Below are 20,696 nucleotides of genomic sequence, written 5' to 3'. Positions count from 1 at the left end.
CTTACCTACGTGATTAAAATTTAAGAAGTGTACGTATTTATCAAATAAAATACATTGTGATTAATGAAACGTCGAGTTAATACATTAATAATATTTTTAAACCAGTATGATTTACGATATATTATATATTATCAACAATGATGCGCGGAAAATTGTTCACAGCTGTCGCCTTGACACTTGACAATGAAGCGTAGAAACGGTGCTGCGTAACTTTCGCGATATCGTATCACAGCAACACGAGTAATACAAATTTCAACTTTAATTCTAATGCAGCAAGTATGTAATTTAAATAAATAAAGTAGTAGGATCTATGATTTAGATAGTTATTTATCGATATTTCATGATTTACGCAATGGGTCATAGTTTGGACGCAGTAGCCTTTACCTAATAGCCAGTGGCCTTATTGATTTGTATATTTAAAAAACCGGCCAAGAGCATGTCGGGCCATGCTCAGAGTAGGGTTTCGTAGTTACTCTTCCGTCGCAATATGCTAAACTGGAGCTTAAAGTATAGTAGATTGTTAACCAAGGGATGAACTGTGGATGTACGTCTTTTTACTATGAAGGGGAAACATTTTGCGATAACTCAAAACCAGCTAAACTGATCATGTCCGCTATAGTTTTCATTTAAAGTCTTTCTTAAGCTCTACTTCCACGATTTTTTTCATATTTTTTTGACCTATGGTTCAAAAGTTACAGGGGGGGACACATTTTTTTTCTTTTGGAGCGATTATATCTATATATCTCCGGATATATTCACTTTATCAAAAAAATTTTGTTAAAGACCTCTATTAGTTTTGAAAGACCTTTCCAACGATATCCCACACGGTAGGGTTGAAGCAAAAAAAAAAAATACCCCCACTTTACGTGTAGGGGAGGTACCCTAAAAAAATTAAATGTTTAGATTTTATTGTACGACGTTGTCGGCTTCATTCAGACAGACGGACATGGCGAAACTATAAGGGTGCCTAGTTGACTACGGAACCCTAAAAATATACTATGACTATGAGATAATATGCGCTTATTCAAGATTAAATTGCAATAACATTTTCGAAGTCTATTATTATGAGTATTATCTACTGTAACAGCACGCAACGTATAACGTATTCAAGAGAGTGTTAGGTCAGTTCATGAAATTACAACTGAGGCAAAAATGATTATACTTCAAAGAACTACCTTGTCAAAAAAGAGGGTTCTGCTATGGGTATAAGTGGCTCTAGCCTAAACTCAATACTTATATTTCTTGTATAGTTGCATTTACCCCTGGAAGCAAATGCCTCACCTTAGGTGTTTTATAGGTATGTCTGATATATAAAATCAATCAAGTAACTATTAGAAAACCAACGAGGAATGTATGACTAGTTTTTAATTAACGTTGCCTACTATCGGCCGCAAAACGCGACTTGTAAGAGTTTTGTAAAGAAGCCGGCGATTTAGGTCATCGGACGTTATTACTAATGAAGGGCCAATGTTTGTAGACAGGTCGGCATTAGGAGGAAATGGCCGTTTCTCGGAACGATGAACGGTGTCAACTACGCACGAAATACCTTACCCACATATACATTTCTTCCTAACGAAGTTACTAACCGAAGATAAGTCAAGTACGAGGGACTGTTGCCCGGAACATTTAAAAAAGAAATGTACCTATATCAAAGTAAAACATATTCCTAGTTTTCATAAACTCTGCGTCTAAGAATTAAACCGTAACTATCTATTAGAAACTATTATAAAATTGGTATTTGATTAGGTATTGTATATTTTAACAAAATATTACATAAGTACAGGAAAGGGAAAGATTACACTGATGATGAATTTAAGGAAAATCAATAACTAATCAATTAAACACACACACTTGTTTTCAAAAATACAATGCAAATGAACTAGAAATAAGTTATTGGCGAAAAATTAATTTAATTAATAATGGCTTTTATTGCTGAGTGTACTTTTATTTCCACAGGCAACTGATACTCATCGAGATAATTCTAACAACTCCAAACATAATTAGCATGCGTTGTTTTATCACAGAGTTCTCCTGGCCAGCTCCTGTCTCCATGTCATCCGATTTACATATGTATGCAAAATTTCAGCTCAATCGGAAATCGGTAAGTGGGTAAAATTTAGCTTCCAAGACCCACACTATCTACTCGTAATTCTAACATACATAATAACAGGGCAAGTTAAATAAAAACTAAAGGTTGCAGGCCAAGTAGATATAAATACGGATATTGAATTAGGGATACTCTTCCGGCAACCCCGTTTCATGCCGAGATTTGTAAAGTGCTTTTCTCAAACCTGAAAAAAAAAATCTAAACTAAAACTACGTCCATCAACGTGGTCCTTTCGGATGTCAGCTGCAGCTGCATTACTGCGACATTACTTTGAGGCGTTGGTGCTGCCGCTGTATCTGTCAATTCCCTTGATAAAATGAGTGACGTATTTAACTTCATAGTCGCGGCAGTAATGCGGTGGCGACCGTCACTCAATTTATCAAGGAAATTGACAGAAAGGCTAGGTTCACACGGCGTTAATTTTTCCCGTATACCGTATACAAATTTTTATCGAATACCGTAGTGACAGCAAAATTTGTATGTCAACTTTCAAAATCGTTCACACGGCTAGGCGCCTTCCCCGCATAGACAGTTGCGACATCAACGTCGAAGCAGTTGACGTTGAGCGTAGCTCTAACATTATTTCAAAAGATCCTGTAAGTTAATTAAGTAATGGAATGATTATAGAGTTAACCAAGTTAAATCAATAACGGATATTTTAATAATAATTGCATATTTAGTAGAAGAAAGACTAATGATAACACGAAGTCATTATTGTAGCCCAAAAGCCGGGGATAGTCTCATTAATAGTGCACTTAATACTGCTATGTAATCGATATTTTATTGTCAGGCACCTTAGTCAAAACCGCGGGTGAATAGTTAAGCTGTCTGGTCTGGTGGTCAAACGATTGGTGGCTATAATGGATACCTTTTACTAAACTATTATTAGACGAGATAATGATGTTGGCATAATATTTGATCGGTTAGTAAAGAATGAAAATTAGTAGAGCTATTTTCCTAATTGCCATAAGTACCTAATTTGATTTTTTATTACGGTTGTATTAAGAATAAAGCTACTCAGGATACGAGATTTACAATAAATGATATGACATCAAACATGATGAGTTAACTCGATTTTCAGTTTTAATAAACATATGCATGCGGAACTTCCCGTTCGTTCGAACTTTAAACATCTTACCGATTGTTTTCACTTGTCTACTACATACCGAGCACTTAAAAGTGTTTAGTTTAGGAATGGGCAAACCGATTTAGATAATAGTGCAACGTGTCATGCACCGGTTAACAACTTGCAGCTGCCGTTAAAAAAGTGTTAAGTCGATTAGGGATTTGTTTGTTTAGGGTTAACATAAAAACACAATAAAATTTGATAAAAAGGAAAGAAGTACAATGGTTAAGATTGACGGTCCATTTACGAATCACATTACGTTTTTGTCCAGCAATTTGTCTTCCGGTTGATGTGATGATGATCATTATAAAATCTAAGAATGCTGACGATGAATTAAATACGAAGGCAAATACAACACTACACGGAGGTAAAGGTAACATAAGGAAGAAATCGTGCATGTATCTATATTCCTTATCTGACATTAATACTACTTAATAATGATCATTATAGATGTTGATTGATATGCTAACAAATCTAAATAGAAACGTATTCTGTTTCTCTCACGCTGCACGATTGTAAACGTGATATGGCTTGGTTTCATGATATGAATTACCTAGCTAGTCTAAACATTTGTATTTGGTCTACGGAACGCAATGAAAACTAGAATTGTGCATTAGCTTTATTATATGACGCTTTACTTCTAATAATACTGATTTGGTGTCGGCTTTTTGAACGAATATTTACCCTGACGGATATTAGATTTTGTCCTCTATTTTGGTAGCCGTACGTTGTGTTTGACCATGTGACAATAACGCGTATTTACCAAGAGTCTCATGAAAATACGATAACTTGGTCTAGGTTTCATCAAAAATATTAGGCACCCTTTTGACGGATGGTCAAGCTGGTAAAATAGGAAAGCACGGAATCGAATGACCATTCCCTATTGTTCGTTTCAACTTTTACTGCGTGAAACACGTCTGCCACGCCATTATTGTCGTCTGGCTCTGCTGATCTCTTGTATACCTGGACAATGGATGCGATTGTTTACTTCCATACCTTTCGAACAATTAGTCAGAAGCAGATCACGATTATATCGCCATTGCGAAATACTCGATCCGCTAAATTACGTATTGACTAAATAAGCGGCCCTTATTGGAATTTTCGGAATTGGTTCATAAACAGCCATTGTTATAGCACAATAATATATCAAAAGGGATGTTTAGGGTCATCGTCGTCTATGCCAGGGAGGTAATTTGTCTTTTCCCATCTCGATATTTTCCAGCTATGGGAGTAGGTACTAAATATATAACTACATATACACACTTATTTTAGGACAAGGACAAGTAGGATCGTAGCTCCCATTACTTATAAATTTCAGCGTGTCAAGGTTTAGGGAATACGAGTGGCAGTTTAGTATTTTATATTAGTGACCTAATTTTATTGAATATCCAAATTAAACTTAACGTAAATTTCATCAGATGACGCGTAGATTATTTATAATGCGCGCTGACCCTTTTCTTTTGGGGTAGGATTTGAAAACCTGTAATCGATTAACCAAAGTTATACCACTACGGAAACAATATGTTTTGTGTCAAGGGAATTGTTAGGTGTATAATCAAAAGTTTAGAGAGGCAAATGTGAGTGGACGTGAGCGAATAGCTTCCTTGTGACGTGACAATTGACAAATCCTCGCGGAAGTCGCCTTGCACTGTGGAATATTGATTGTTTGACGTGACGGGGGTCCCTTGTCAATCATGATTTAAAGCACCAACCTGTTGCGAGGGAATTCAATAATGTTCTATACAAGTACATAGCATTACATCTACTTGTAGTGAAGCGTAGTAGATAGATTGCGAAATCGAATTGTGCTGCTACACAGTAGCGTCATATATTGATAAAGTGTCTACTGATAACTACAGAGAGTTAAAGGCTTTGGCAATTTAGAGCTAACTTAGATACGTCTAACTTCTTGATACATGTTTTAGGAGATCTTAATATTACCTTGACATCATAATTTATTGGCAATTAGATTAGATATTAAACCTAAACAGTGAGGTAGTTACTGATAACTAATGATTTATTTACTTAAGATATGTGACTATAAATCAACTTCTGACTCTTCTATATGTCTAATTGTTTTATTTATTTACGAGAAATGAACAAATAACATTTCAGCGTCATACCAAGCTAAGTTAGCAGCGAAGTAAACGTCAGAATTTCATAGATGTTCGACTTCAAAATAACACTTGCAATGTGCAGGCTATCAAAATCGTTGCCAACTTATATTGGTCTGACTCTAAATTCAATATTATATAATAAAAAAATCTCGTACCAAATCATTTAAGAACTAGTTGCGCAATTAATTTTCGAACGGATTTGGATTTATCTGTTTTCGTGTTTGCCAAAACTAAGACATCAACCGATTCTAATGTATATTACGCAATGCAATTATCCGTCTAGTTCTATAGCTGCAAATCTCAATTACCGTGTTTTTCGTCTCACCGTGACACGGAACAGGGGACGCGGCTCCCAGGGGACAGGGATGCTGCAATTTGTAACGATAGGTGCGCTTTATGGGGCTGCGGAATGAGTCTGTGTTTTTAGGGATTCGAGGGAAATGCCCGGCCAACTGTGGAAATGGCTTTGTGCCAATGTTTTTCTTTTAATGTGTTTTGGCACCGTTGCCATTTTAACAGGACTGGCTAAGAGTTGTTCTAGGGCCTTTATAATGCATGATGATTTTAACACGACAATGTTTAGTTTTAGAAAAAATTGCGAGTTCTTTTCAAAAAAGCGGCCAAGTGCGAGTCGGACTCGCGCATGAAGGGTTCCGTACCATTTATGACGTATTAAAAAAAATCTACTTACTAGATCTTGTTCAACATTTTACCACTTTGGACACACATTTTACCACTTTGGAAGTGTCTCTCGCGCAAACTATTCATTTTACAAAAAAATGATATTAGAAACCTCAATATCATTTTTGAAGACCTATCCATAGATACCCCACACGTATGGGTTTGATGAAAAAATATTTTTTGAGTTTCAGTTTTAAGTATGGGGAACCCCCAAAATTTATTGTTTTTTTTCTATTTTTGTGTGAACATCTTAATGCGGTTCATAGAATACATCCACTTACTAAGTTTGAACAGTATAGCTCTTATAGTTTCGGAAAAAAGTGGCTGTGACATAATCGGACAGACAGACGGACATGACGAATCTATAAGGGTTCCGTTTTTTGCCATTTGGCTACGGAACCCTAAAAATAGGACTTACTAAAATTGTATTATTTTAGTGACAAAACAGTTTTATTTTATTTCCCTACTGCCCATCTGCTAGATAATTTAGAACAACCGTGACAGTCACGAGCAAACGGAGCATATCTCCAGGGAACCGCTAATACTCTTTAGGTAGGAATGGAATTTATACGACGTGTCACCGGAGGATTAAATAACTTCACTCACAAGAGTCACAAGTATACTGAAAGTTTTTATTTAAACTCTGCTTAATAAGATCATATACAATTACTTATAAATATATAATGTAGTCCTAAAGAAAACACCTACGTGGCAGTGTCGTTAGTATAACATACCTACACAAGTTAATGTATCTCTGGCTATATAGGTACTATGAATGACATATATGTGCGTGTATACTTATACATACAATGTCTGTCGAGGAGGGTGGTCTTGTCGTAATGTTGCCTTAGGTGTCCAACCTTCCATGTCGACCCGCATCCGTATTCTGTGTTATTCGACTGCTTAAGATGTTTTTGTCTCATTCCCTCGCCACAAACCATCTTCTAACAAACAGTCTAGAAAAATGTGCCGTGTCAGAATTAACACCCTCTCGCCCCTTAGAAAGTAACCGGTAAAAAGAGCCCATTAAAAATTCAGCAGTGTGTGCATTACGAGTGAAATTTTAATGCGGAAATAGAGGTTTAGTTCAGACAGTAAAGTTTTATTTGGCTTCCCATAAACTTAGCTTTTATGCTCTCGTGCTAGATGCGATAAAGTTTAGATATAGCTACTCATATAAAATATGGTTTGCATATTATGAGGAAATAATTGTCCCCTCTATTTATGTTTGCGCGGCTTCGAATTTTAAGTGTTTTATTAATTGATTATTGATACAATGTCACTCGCAACAATATATTTTAAGTTTTACGAGCGAGATGTACCGATGAATAATGTCAAATGAAACGAAATCGGCCTCCGGTTGGAAGAGACAATTTAATTAGTAAGTAAAGTATTTATAGAAATATTTTATTAATTGATTCATATGGATTGAACGTAGCATAATTTATATTTTAATTTATTATTATAAAATAAAGTAATCTAATCTTATCACTCTCTAAATACAACTTACAATATCCTACTTGTAATTAAACACTAAAGTTTGCATAATAGATATTTAAATCATCGCACACCAACGTAATTCAGAATATGTAAATCTTTTAAGATGCCTACCTAGTCTAAACATTGGTTATGGTAAAATCAAGGTTTCGATACGGAGTATACCTACATCGTGTGTAACAAATCGGTATGCGCCATAAACAAAGTAGTAATGGTCGTATCAAAGTTCCTGTGGCGTGTCAGGTATTAGTAACCCGGTCTTGTGTCTATTATTGGCCAGCAGGTTCCCGGCTACCGCGGTGGCTCGTTAACATGCCTACGATATCTAACTATCGGAATAAACTTACTTTCTATAAAAGGAAATCGAAATTATCTCTCTGCATGAAGCATTCCATTTCTCTCTCGAATGTTTGACCCTCGCATGGTTTTACTTTTAACGAGTGATTTAAAAATCCACATTCTTCACATATCTGGAATCGCTCCCACATTTTTATATCTTCCCTGCTCGGAACTTTCGTTTTTTCGATAGATCCGTCGCCCTAAGTGAGCAGTGAGTGTGATATCCGACTGGTATTATCCAATTGGTGGTAGTCACCCACGGCCAATCATCGGAATATTACTCGCTGCTCCATTTACGAGCTTATCGTTTTGAGGCTAACTTGGTGCAGCAAACATCCCGGTTTATTGAATTGGACCGTGCGGGTCACACTGGCGAAATTCGATTTCCTGTTACTACGGCGCCGGCGACGCGGAAGCTGTTTGGAAAACCCATGTAAGCCTACAAAACATATCGAACTAACATAAAACGCTCTCAAATATTGTTTACTAACAAACAAAGGGCTTTTAACTGGGGGAGTTCATCAGCCCCCGCGAAAAAACTGTGTACAAACACTTGTACGTCTGATAAAAACGTGAAACAAGATTATAAGTAATTCATTTAAAGGAGATAAGAATGTCTTAATGCACAAAACACAGTTAATTGCATGTGTCGCGACTCGGACATTCTAGTTTGCCGTAGAAGGCAGACGCAGTGTTATTAATAGCGAGCCAGCCAGCCGGCCGCTCGTGTAAAGTGGACACCAGTTTAGGAGTGCTGCGTCTATTTCAATCAAGTGTAAATAAATCTAGCGGGCACTTTCGACTACGCTTGTCACTTTCGATGCGCGCCGCCTCGCTCTGTCTTGCCGTTCATACCTCGCCTTCCGGAACGCTTATAAGTACATATGCATAACCCTAACCACAGTTCGTTAATTCGCGATAATTTATAAGTAGTAACATTAGTTCCATTTTTTAAAATAACTATATGGAACAAGGCGTCGGAACGAAAGGTAATACATACATATACCTAAGTAGAACAAAAGTACTGTCCCTACGTGAAGCTAATTAAAGTCTAAAGCCGTCGCCATTATTTGAACTTAATTTCGTCATACATGTATGAAGTTCGAAGACTCGCAATACTATTAACTACATAGAGGAAGGTGATTTCCGGTCTCCATATGATCACGAGCTTAACTTTACACCCTAAATGTCACGTTGATGTAAATTAATTTATGTCATCGTTACCTACGTCAAACAATTTCGGGAATCGTGAAAGTTTAAATCAATTAGAAAAATGCTTTCTGTTGTAAGTTGTAAGATAGAAAAAAAAGAAGGTGATTAACTTTAAGCGTATTTACTCTGTTAATGTTCTAATGCAAAGAGGTAATAACAGTTACATATGATTTTGATAAGTGGTGAGCAAACATGTCAATTATAACTATTATAAGTTGCAATATCTCTATGATCAAGCTTATCCGGTTCTTAACCGGATGGTTCTTATCATTAGAAAACCGCACATTAAAAAGTATGCATTGGATTTATTTTGCGATTAAAAGGCACTGAACATTCCAACACGTCTTGCACGTTACCTTAAATCTATTAGATAATCGACAAAATGCTTTTTAAACGGATTCATATACATACTTGTCTACTGAACGGTTTAAGATTTTATATATATCTTTTTTTGCGTTGTAACTTCGTCGGTAACCCTGGCGTCGACTACTATGAACCTATTGATACGAATTGGATAAATATGTACGGTTAGCCCGGCTACGTTTTAACCGACTTAAAAAGAGGTTAAAACAATCAGTATTTGGTATCGGCTAACATCTTTTCAAAAGTTTTACTTTACTTGTTTGAGTTTAAAGTCAAAGTACGATTGGCAAAGATTTGATGCGTTACACGGGTGAGTGCGCGCGGGTGTCGTCGCATTTAAGGCGCACCTGACCATGACAATTTCACTCGGAAACTTAGCTGGAGCGGCATTCGAGCCATTTCGAGCATTAAACTTTTTATCTTGATTGGATTCTGATTTGACATTACACTCAGTGCAGCTCACTTGCATTAATCCCGTCTAGATATAATACATGTATAAAGTATATAGAGACAAATGAAAGGTAACTGGTACTTATAGCACAGGTTCATACCTATTTTAAGTATCAGCGAAAACTCTTGGACAATGAATCCTATGTAATATATTATAAGAAATTATGTATTAGGTGTAAACTTTTGAGCTTAATAAACTTATCTTATCTAAAAAAAAAAAACCTTGCTCCTTGGTATGCTCCTGCATCGGTTTAAAAGTACAACAAACAAAACAATTTATCGATTTATCAAAGCCGAATATCTAATGAAATTATAAAAAAATAACAAAGAAAAATTAAGTTACATCGCTTTGAATTTGAATTAGGATTCCGTGTGGCAGCACACCCAGAAACTTACAAAGAAGAAATTCAAGATGCATTCTGAGGGACAAGACAATTGTTGAACTGTCACTGAGCGGGGATGAGCAATGGGGCTATGCAACAAAACATGGGACGCGGTGACAGGTCCTCATTCCAAATAATATAAAACTAAATAGTCTGTTTTCTAATTTTATCTCATGGTACACTCGGTCTCAGAATGCGCTGGATACTTGAGTGCTTTCTTGCAGTAACATATAAAATTTTACAGCAGATAGGATGGTTATATTGCTCATTGTTTTTTTTATCTTTATATTACTTTATTTTTTAACACATTTGTACTACATTTATTCACACATAATACCAACAAAATATTAATTGCTAATTGAAAAATAAATTAGGATCTTTGAGGGCGACCATATTGTCCGCATTTTTATTTATAAGGAGCGTTTTTACGTAAATTAAAGATGATCAAGAGATGCAATGCAGTCGTTTATAATAATTATGATGTAGATGTATAATGTAGCTGCTGGGGGCGGTTTAAATGGGAAGTATTTTATTCCATGTTTCATTGATACCTGAATAAAGTAAGCCTATTGAATACGGATGTTATTCGAGAATGCGAATGATTTAAATTAATATATTGTGCTAAATAATTCGTGTTTAAGTAATTATTTGAAATTAAATATGAATGATAGTGTTTAATGAAACTTTATCTTCCTTGACCTCATTAGATGTGAATGCCGGGCCACCATTGATTTAGTAGCTACAGAGAAATTACTGTCATATTTGATTAATCATGCTTGTATCAATTATTAATTTGAAACAAATATAATAATCGTTTGTTTTTCAATGTGTCACTTAATAAATTTCGGAAGGAAGCGGAGAGACCTAATGTGTTTGAATATAAGTAATAAATTGAACTTTAGAGTTTAACTTTTATCATATTCTCACTCACTAAAGAGGGCGCTAAAAAGTAAAAAGTTTCTTTGAGCGGAGAGTTTACTTTGTTGCCATTATCCCAAAGCGCCAAGTGACGCCAATATGCCTTTTTAGGGTTCCGTAGAACAAGGATCCCTTATAGTTTTCTTTATTTGGCATTTGATTGCGTCAGCATCTGTCATTTGATCTGCCCATGAAATAATTTCCCACTTTTTATTAATAACTTTTATTTAGCGCGAATTTTTGTATACATATGGCTTTCAAATCTTGTAACTTAAATTTGGCATACTTCCGTATTTCAGATGACAAAGCAATAATATGCTGACATGGAGCTGCCCACGTAGCCAATATGCCAATCGTTACACATGCAAATAGCGAACGAAACGCAACTGTCACTGTTGCACTAATATGGAAGAGTAATAGACAGAGATGACTACGCTACGCTACGGAGCGATTAGGATTGGCTTGTTGGCTACGCGGGCTGATCTGATGATGCAGTCAGAAGATAGCCAAAGGAACTCTTCGATGTAAAAACATAAACCCATTGTATTAAGGCTCATTATAAAGATCTTGTGAAGAACTTGATAGACATGCAATGCAAAGGAGGAAAAGTACAGTCGGCAATAAAAACCTGTATCAAAAAATATTTTTGACGTTAATTTGTTATGTAAGAAATAGATAAGAAAAACCTTTGGTAAACTAAATAATGAATTTCAGGTTTTAGCCATTACTATTAGCACCAAGACTAGATATCGAACTGCGCATTAAACTCGTGTGGGTAATCAATTTGCGCTCGGTTGATATTCATTAACTAATGACAGGAGGTAAATTAAATTTGTTTTCAGCACAATTGTGGCATTTCATTCGCTGATTACTCTTGTGTTTGCATTGACTTAATGAAATTAATCACTATTGAACACGCGGCCTTCATGTGTGAAATAATAAAGTTGATGCTGTGACTTAATCATTTTCATGCTGTCAATCAATCTAGTGTAGGTATTTTTCTAACGCTCGGTTGCGACGGAATCGTAAGTAATTATATACGCTAATGATAAATGATGAAATCCACGGCAGAAAACTAAAGAATTATAATCATGATCAGGAGATAATCACAGCCGTATGTTAGTATACGGACACATAAACAAATGTGCATATTTTGCATTGCGTAAAGGCTCCACTGTAATCAAATTTCAACTGCGCCGGCAAATTCCTTACGCACCGGTCAGACTGTGTCCCACGGAAGATTGTTTACACTTATATCATCAGCATTTCAGCGACAATGTCCCACGACATAATTAATTAGGCAGTATGTTAAACACAGCCCGTAATTACATAACAATATAAATACTATGTAATGCGGCGGCACCCAAAACAAATGAACGCGACACCGTTACAGCGCTTCGCGGAATTAAATAAAGAAAAAATGACAACGAGCAACGGTAATCTTTGTTCGCTACATAAGGTCGAAGCGCCTTCACAGTACGCCACCGCTACAATTGCAGTCGTCAGATTTTATCAGTTACAATTGGTCCGTAATTAAAAGCTACGCCATGCCGGAACGCTGTTCTTAACGCCATTATCCATTTGTAAACGGCTAGCTAACGCTACTTTTTAAAAAATGCGTTGTCTTAATGGGCTTCAACTAACTGCGTGTTCATGGAATTGCGTTAATATATCAAGTTCATGGCATGACAGTATAGACATCTCGTGATATGTCACGTGGAGCGTGATTATAAAGCTGCAATAAATAAAGCGAAGTCGGTCGATTGTCACCTTTAGTGCACCCAGATGGCACAGTTCCCAGTGAAAACAGTTTTGGCTTCTAAACATGTGATCAGATGCGAGGCGAGGCGTGGCTGGCCCACGAACCACTAATCAATCGTAAGCGACTACCGACGGCGCTAAACCAACGTGACATCTTCGCGTGAACCGACTATTCAAAATAAACGCATAACGAGGAAGCATCACGAAAAGAAAGTATCTTCCAACAATTTATCATGTCCACGTTGTTTGTTCAAACGCGTTTGTTAATGAATAAACGAAGCGTTCTACTTCGGAACTGAATCAGGCCATCGTCTGCCCCGAAGGACTGATATCGTTACCAATAAAAAAATCGGTACGCGGAAGACATCTTCATTCTATGCAGCCTCAGAAAAAGGCTAGTTTCTCTTCCAGGAATTCTCGATCAACGCTAACGATTAATATAAACACAAAGATGCAGAAAAAAATAAGCAATGCAGTAACGTGAAGCCATTGTGTAAGTGTATCCATGAGGAGAAGTCGGAAGACGTGGGAGCGAGCGCGGGGCCGACCTGCCCCATCGCGGGAAATCGCGCTGCGTATCGTGAGTTCACATCATCCAATGTTAACTTGCATAAAAATCGCATCAACTTTTCCCGCGCATTCCGAATAAAGCCAGTCGCAAGGAAACAATCGTGGCTGAAACGCGGAACTGAATAAAATAAAAATCCGCTCGTTTTATGGTGGTATGGGTTACTAATAGAATAGTATACACTGTTAGTGTATACTATACACAGTTGTATAGGTACTATTAGTGGCGCAATGAAACCAGAGGATAATTCGATGAACGCAGGCGCAGTGCATACGTCCGACGTTCAAGCCTTTGATGTTGTATCCGTTTACGAGGTCTTTCAAAATTTAATTAATCTTAAAACCGAAAATTAGTTAAACACGCATACATTTGTGTACATCTCGAATTTCTTCAAAAATATATACGAACTTTGTGTAATTAACTTACACTTAGGATAGCGCACGACGGGTCCAGCAGCAGATTCCACATAGCATAGCTGATGACGAATTTGTACTTATTTTTTCTTATCTTGAAATTCTTTTGACCTGAATTTTTTGAACACTATATTTAAATCTATTTGTGTGTCCCGCTGTTGGGTACGCTTCCCTCTCGCTGTCCAATCCTCCCTGTGCTGAGCAAGATAACGCCAATCCCGCTGAAATGCATCCAAGTCGTCCCGCCATCTCTTTCTCGGTCTGCCTCTGCCACGACTACTCTGGGAATACCAGCCAGCTAGTGGCTATTTTGGCCCATCTGTCATCATTCATCCATCAGCCATGTAAATTAATGTTATTCTAAACCATGAATATTATTGTCTTTGTTAATATTCCATACGATTAAACGCAACGGAGTCCGAATAACATATGAAACATTTATTTATTTATTGATATTATTGGCGATTGCAATTAAAAGTTAATATTATTATTAGGTAACTAAAATTTGAGCGAACAAAAAATGAAATATACCTACATATTTAGATAGTATCTAACAGGCCACTTGTGGCTGCTGCTAACTTAATTTAGTGGCACGCTTAGCGCATGTAGACATCTAAAACAGTCGTAAAAGTTGATGGGCTTAATAAAACATAATCGAATATGGAGTCCATCGATCAGGCTGGCTCGGGTCGGCCGCAGGCGTCGATTTCGCGACAGGTTGCTCGACGCGTCAAGCCTGCAACACCTGCTATTTAAGTCACGTTTTTTTTTCTCGAATGAAACTTAACCGATAAATCTGAAACTACCATCCTTATTTGGGGCTCAAACTTATACTGGTCCATCTGAGCCGATATATGAATACGTAAGCGTTCTGAATCATAACAGCTCGTCTTGTGCTGCAAGTTCAATTTCAATAGAGGTCAATAGTTTTTATGAAATCTACATCCTCTGTTTAATTGTTTCTTGTTTTTATAACTAACTAGTAACATTTTTGGTTAGGTTCGGTTATCGACGGTTATAGACGGTTATAATTTTTAAAAATATTAGAGTAAGTCCAAACTAAGTTGGCAGTGATCTTGATAACCCAGACTGTGCAGGTGTTATTTTAAACATCAAACTTCTATGAAATTATGACGTTTAAATAACACTTGCACAGTCTGGGTCATCAAAATCGCTGCCAACTTAGCTTGGTCTAACTCTAGCTGTTTTATTTCCTATTACATATTTTGTAAATGCTTGAGGCTGTTGAATTAAATTAAATTGACGACCGGGCTTGCCTAGTGGGTAGTGAACTAGTGACCCTGCCTAAGCCGAAGCCGATGGTCCTGGGTTTGAATCCCGGTAAGGGCATTTATTTGTGTGATCAACACAGATATTTGCTCGTGAGTCATGGGTGTTTTCTACGTATATAAGTATGTATTTAGTCGCCTAATACCCATATTACAAGCTTTGCTTACTTTGGGGTTAGGTCGATCGGGGTAAGGTTGTCCCCAAATATTTATTAATCGTATTCCATTACTCCATTTTTTGGAAGTTCTCTTATAAAAATGATACAGTAAATCACGATCAAAACTGAACAATTCATTCCTCAAATTCCAATGTCAAACCCACTTATCTCTTAAAAATTATGGATTGAATTTAGAAAGAACGCACGTAACTCTGGAGCTAGTTGCTTGTTGAGTGGTTTTTGAATCCGATCCGATTGTGTTCCGATTCTGTAATGTAAGCCCGTGTTATGCGGCGGCGGCACGCTCACGCGTACTCTAAGCATTGTGGATCGTGGACACACCATTGTCTCGTAAATGCATACAAAACCCTTAACTGCAATGCAAGTTAGTAATGTCATCGGTTGCGTCGTCCTTATATGCATTATGCTTACAGCAATTGCAACGTTGAACTCTATCGTGTGTCTATAAATAATTATCATAAGTACCTATGAGGTAACATTGTAAATAGGGTCTAATTTCGGGCAATGTTTGATATACGTACTTTCATTTCATATACATATGTATACATATTGTCTGTCATGTAGGACTTATGTAATTGTTTTGTTCTATTAAAAAATAATATTGCAAATAATTACTTAACAAGTTAAAAATACAGAAATAAAAAGGACAAAAAAACAACTATTATTAATACCTACCTAAAAATTAAGAAATAATTTAATATCAACTCCAGTAGCGGCAAATAATCTATCATATTTTTCTGTTACATATGTTACAGTTATATAATAATTTATCAAAAACGGCTCCACAATTTGATCAAACTAGGGTTCATTTTTAAAATGATTAATTAGCCCGAATTTTAGCAGTAGCCCGGTGGGTATTAAGTTGTAAAGTAATGATGCGATGTAATTTTCAAAACAAAGAATACGGGGTCGGGGGCATCTACATTTTATTGTTGGTAAGATTAATTTTGGGTGTTTTCACATAAGAAATTCAATATATATAAGATACATTAATTGTGTGTGGGAAGTCCCCAATCCGCATTGGGCTAACGTGGCTTTCCACGTGCTACAAGCAATGGGACGTAAGTATTCATATGTATATATGACGGTGATGATGATACAATAGTAATTTCTCGCATGATATAAAGTTCAATTTCACGAATTTTGGAATGCATGCATGCAGTAATAAATTGCAGTACTAAGTACTGCATAGGATAGATTTTTTGGCGCTTCTGTAAGTACACACATAGGTACATATTGTGTGATGAACTGTGGTAATGAAGACAACACTGATTTTTTGCTAACAACGGGTTTATTTTGCATAGGTACCTGAATTGTTTTTGCCTGTGATAAGGTTCTAAGAGAGAACACATCCTGTATGACCAAAAGACAATTAAGAACATCGTAGGACCGATTGGTTTGAACTCAATTTTAAACGCAAGTGTACTAAGAACGTCATCGCCGTCGTGAGACATTTTGCGTCGGTTTTCCCAGATATTGTAATAACACTGCTACTTAATCATGTTCTGCTTCCTTAAATTTGATTGAGCCAGTTATTTCTGTATATAATTATGTCGATAAAGGCCACGTTTAAAATCACGGTACAAAGGATTAACATTCCCGGGGAGTTTAATAACACGGACAATAGTGACGTGGGTTTAATCTCCGGTTTATATTGTGGTTATTTTAGGATTTTTATTACAAATTCAAGTTGGATGTTAACCAGTAATTATTGGTCGGTAATCTGAATCTATCTGAGTGAGTATATTTAATTTTGACGTATTGATACCTACTTTTATGACGTCATTAGTAATGTTTAGAAAGAATGCTTTCTAAATAATATTTAAGACATTTTCAACAAATTATCATATTATAAAAGATACACATATGCGGACAATAAATTAAAAATCATTTGACCAGTTCCACGATGTTAATTTTTGGATCATATCATTCAATAATGTAAACCTTACTTTTGTAGCTATATGCTATACCTACCATCAGGAATAAGTACCTACGAATGAATATCTTATGGCTGTGCCATTGGTGTTGGTAACGGTGACCGAGGTAAACGCGATCGTGTCGCACATGTGCAATTAGATTAGGTCCTCGTACGCGGTTCGAGGGAATATTTCAACTGCTTAACGAGCGTTGGCATTTCGAATAAATACGAGTATTTAAGCGGAGCAGTTTGTGAGCTCTGTGATAATGCGTCACTATGTCACGCAAATTGGGGTCACAGTTGTATTGGTTTATCACATTGGTTTCGTTCCCAGCGCTTCGCAAGCATTGGGAATATATGTACACGGCCGTCCACGTAATTCACAAAATATCTTATATCGATATTGTCGCCACAATGCGCTCGTATTGAATAAGAAGCATTAGGATGACTAACGTATGTAAGTTCGCGCTGTTTGAGACCCGTGTAGATTGAGACGGCAAAGTTTTATTATGACGAATTTGAATTTTTGTTTTAATCGGAATCTGGGAATAGGTACCTAATTATTTGTCGCAAGGGCTTCAGCTCAAAAATAATCTTATTGTCAGGACTTTTAGTTTTTTAACTTGTTGAATTAGAAGTGTATTTAGGCTACTACGATTGATAGCTTATCACCCAGGGAGCTGTAGATACGAGTAATTTTGGATTTCGCGCCTTTTTCTACAGACAAATTCAGCTAGAGCATCAAAAACAGCTTTATGGAGTACTCTTCTTTAATATCGTAATCACTTTTCGTTTTGTGCAGTAAAGGTCTCGGTAATTCCGTTGTATGATAAAAACGATAAGAAAGTTTATAAACAAAGCCATGATGAGTTAAGACGTAAACAATTGGAAATAATAATAATCAAATAAATCACGTGGTGTATTCTAAGATATACCTATTGGTGTGTTTATGTTAAACACATTATTATCCCAACTGGTTTTTCAATCCGAACTTGTATAGACTTATCCGGATACCGTGTCCGGATATGAATCCTTTTTAAAGGATTTCTTGTTAGGTATGTATTAAAAATTATTTAACTTTCGACCGAGCCAGATAAATGGATATGACCACAATATCCCAACATAGGTACCTAAATGCGTAGGAATTTCTTAAACAAGTTCGAAGTTGGTAATCGGGATATCATGTTGAACCTATTTTACAAAAAAGTGAGTATTCCCTACTGCGTAGAATAAGAGATAACCAATAGTGGCCTACATATCGGCCGTTTTTGTAGTGTCCTTAATCGCGGGCGCGACATGTGGCGGACACATCGCATCTGCCCGTCTGTTTTAGTTGTTTAGTTATCAACAAACTGATTATCGGAGACAACATCATAACAATGATGACATGCCTTTTAATAACGCTTAATTTTCCATGCCCTTAGCAGTTGACGGAAAATTTGCAAGGAAAAAAGCGCTGTTCTGTTTTGATAAAAATTTCAGACATTTCGATGTTAGGCGGCAAATTGAAGCGTATTAGGTGCTTACTTTATGTGCAGCGTAAGCGTAGTATTTGATCAGATATGTAAAATATATTACAAATATAAATATATTACTTGATTATGGATAAATTATTCATTATTCATTCCAATTTGATTTCGTAAAATTATTATAAGTCCGGAGCACTGATACTGAAATCATATTGGTCTCAATGCTGTTTTAATATTGTTTAGGCTCTGTATGGGCATCAGTAGCAAATAAATAAATATTTGCGAAAATGGTGCAGCCTATGGTATCGAATCATCTTTTGAATTGTCTTTTTTTCTGTAGGAATGAAGTAGTTGTTGAATCCAAGTTTTGATTCTCGATTCCGACTTTTACAATTCAAAGTTAGAAGGATTATCTCGTCGTCCTAAAATCAGAACGAGTATGACCAAAGTCCATCGATTGTGAGAATTATGTCAACAACAATTGCATTGTGTAAACAGTAACACCAGTCCAAATATTTACACTGCGATAACAATTAACTCTTCATTAGAATAAACACCTTTATATAATCCTTAGAATGATCCCCATTATTCGTACAGTAAAATATTTATAGTAATAAATATTTTGGAGTTTTTATTTCGTTAAGTATGAAAGACTTCAACGCGCCACGATGTTAAGTGCGAGATAAAACAAAAAAGTCCATGATTTCTAAATGTTGATAACAAAAACTTGGTAAGGTCATTAACGGATGTACTTGTAACTGGTAACTGGTTTTGCTGTACGCCAAACAAGGCTTTCGACAGATAAATGATTGATTGTTATGGGTATAGCTTCGCCGGCTACCTATTTCACATTTTATTGCACCGAGCCGCGGTTGCGGTTATCCCCGGAGCCGACCGGCTACTCTATCAATTTTAAACTTATTGCATTTTAATGTATTATTATATGAATTTCGCCAAATGATAATATTACACTATTAGTAATTTAAGTAATGGAAACGTATTAATTAGCGAGTTAATTAGCAGGAACTGGGCCAATAACAATGGGACGATAACAATTCTCTGAGAGCGCAGTGACATGGAAACCGAGGCGATGCACTGTACTGGCCGACCTCCAGCAGGTTAAAATAAGAAAATCGCGAATTAAACACGGGCGCCTCGTAAATCTCCCGGTAAAATTAAAATTCAGTAATACTCACCAATAGCCGGTATCGGAATATTGGGCACCTCCAATGTGTTCACAAAACAAAATCAAACAACACAAAAACTGTCACTAGGGTAAGTCAAGTTAAAACTGTTTGTTCATATAGTGCACTTGATTCACGATCGTGGAAGCGAGTAAAGTTTGGTCGGCGGAGAGCGCGGGACACACGCAGCGCGCTCGGCAGACTCGAGCCGAATGTCGAGTGAGCAGCGGCAGCGGCGCTCGGCCCGCGGACCCACTCGTCGTTTTGCCTCTGCTTGCTGTTTCCGGACGAATCAAATAAGAAAATTGACTGCATTATGCACCAATGTGCATAATCTGACACTCCTAACACATCCGGACTTGAAAGTGAGTTTTTGATTAATGCGCCCGGGGCCTGAGATTAGCAATAATGATTGAAACCGCTACATGCCTTTACACGCTTCTTTTGTTTTAAATTTCTGTTGTTTTCATTACGACATAGGGATATCAATTTTATTATGGATAGTACCAACCGTAAATGGTTTGATAAAAACAATAACACTAACTGTTTTGCTTCGCACTTCGTTGATCAATCTTTATTATTACCTATTTAATAATGCTTTTATTTTATTTGTACTTATCATTTAATTTAATTAGTAGCTAAAATGTACCATAGTAAATTAAAAATCTAACTATGTATATATAGGTACCAATGGAATATCTTACTTTCAGTCCAAGATGCCG

The 20,696-nt window shown here is 36.5% G+C and overlaps 1 protein-coding gene across 1 annotated transcript in view; it reads right to left on the bottom strand.

Annotated features, from left to right (window-relative positions):
- LOC133521980 (uncharacterized) overlaps positions 1–20,340 on the bottom strand; it is a 57,053-nt gene extending 36,713 nt beyond the window's left edge. Inside the window, exon 1 of the mRNA XM_061857142.1 lies at positions 19,987–20,340. The gene's annotated coding sequence lies outside the window, so the exon portion shown is untranslated. The remainder of the gene's footprint in view (positions 1–19,986) is intronic.
- Between the last annotated feature and the right edge of the window lie 356 nt (positions 20,341–20,696).

Source organism: Cydia pomonella, chromosome 10 (genome assembly GCF_033807575.1).
Source record: "Cydia pomonella isolate Wapato2018A chromosome 10, ilCydPomo1, whole genome shotgun sequence".
Taxonomy (NCBI): domain Eukaryota; kingdom Metazoa; phylum Arthropoda; class Insecta; order Lepidoptera; family Tortricidae; genus Cydia; species Cydia pomonella.
This window is presented reverse-complemented; position numbering and strand designations above follow the sequence as displayed.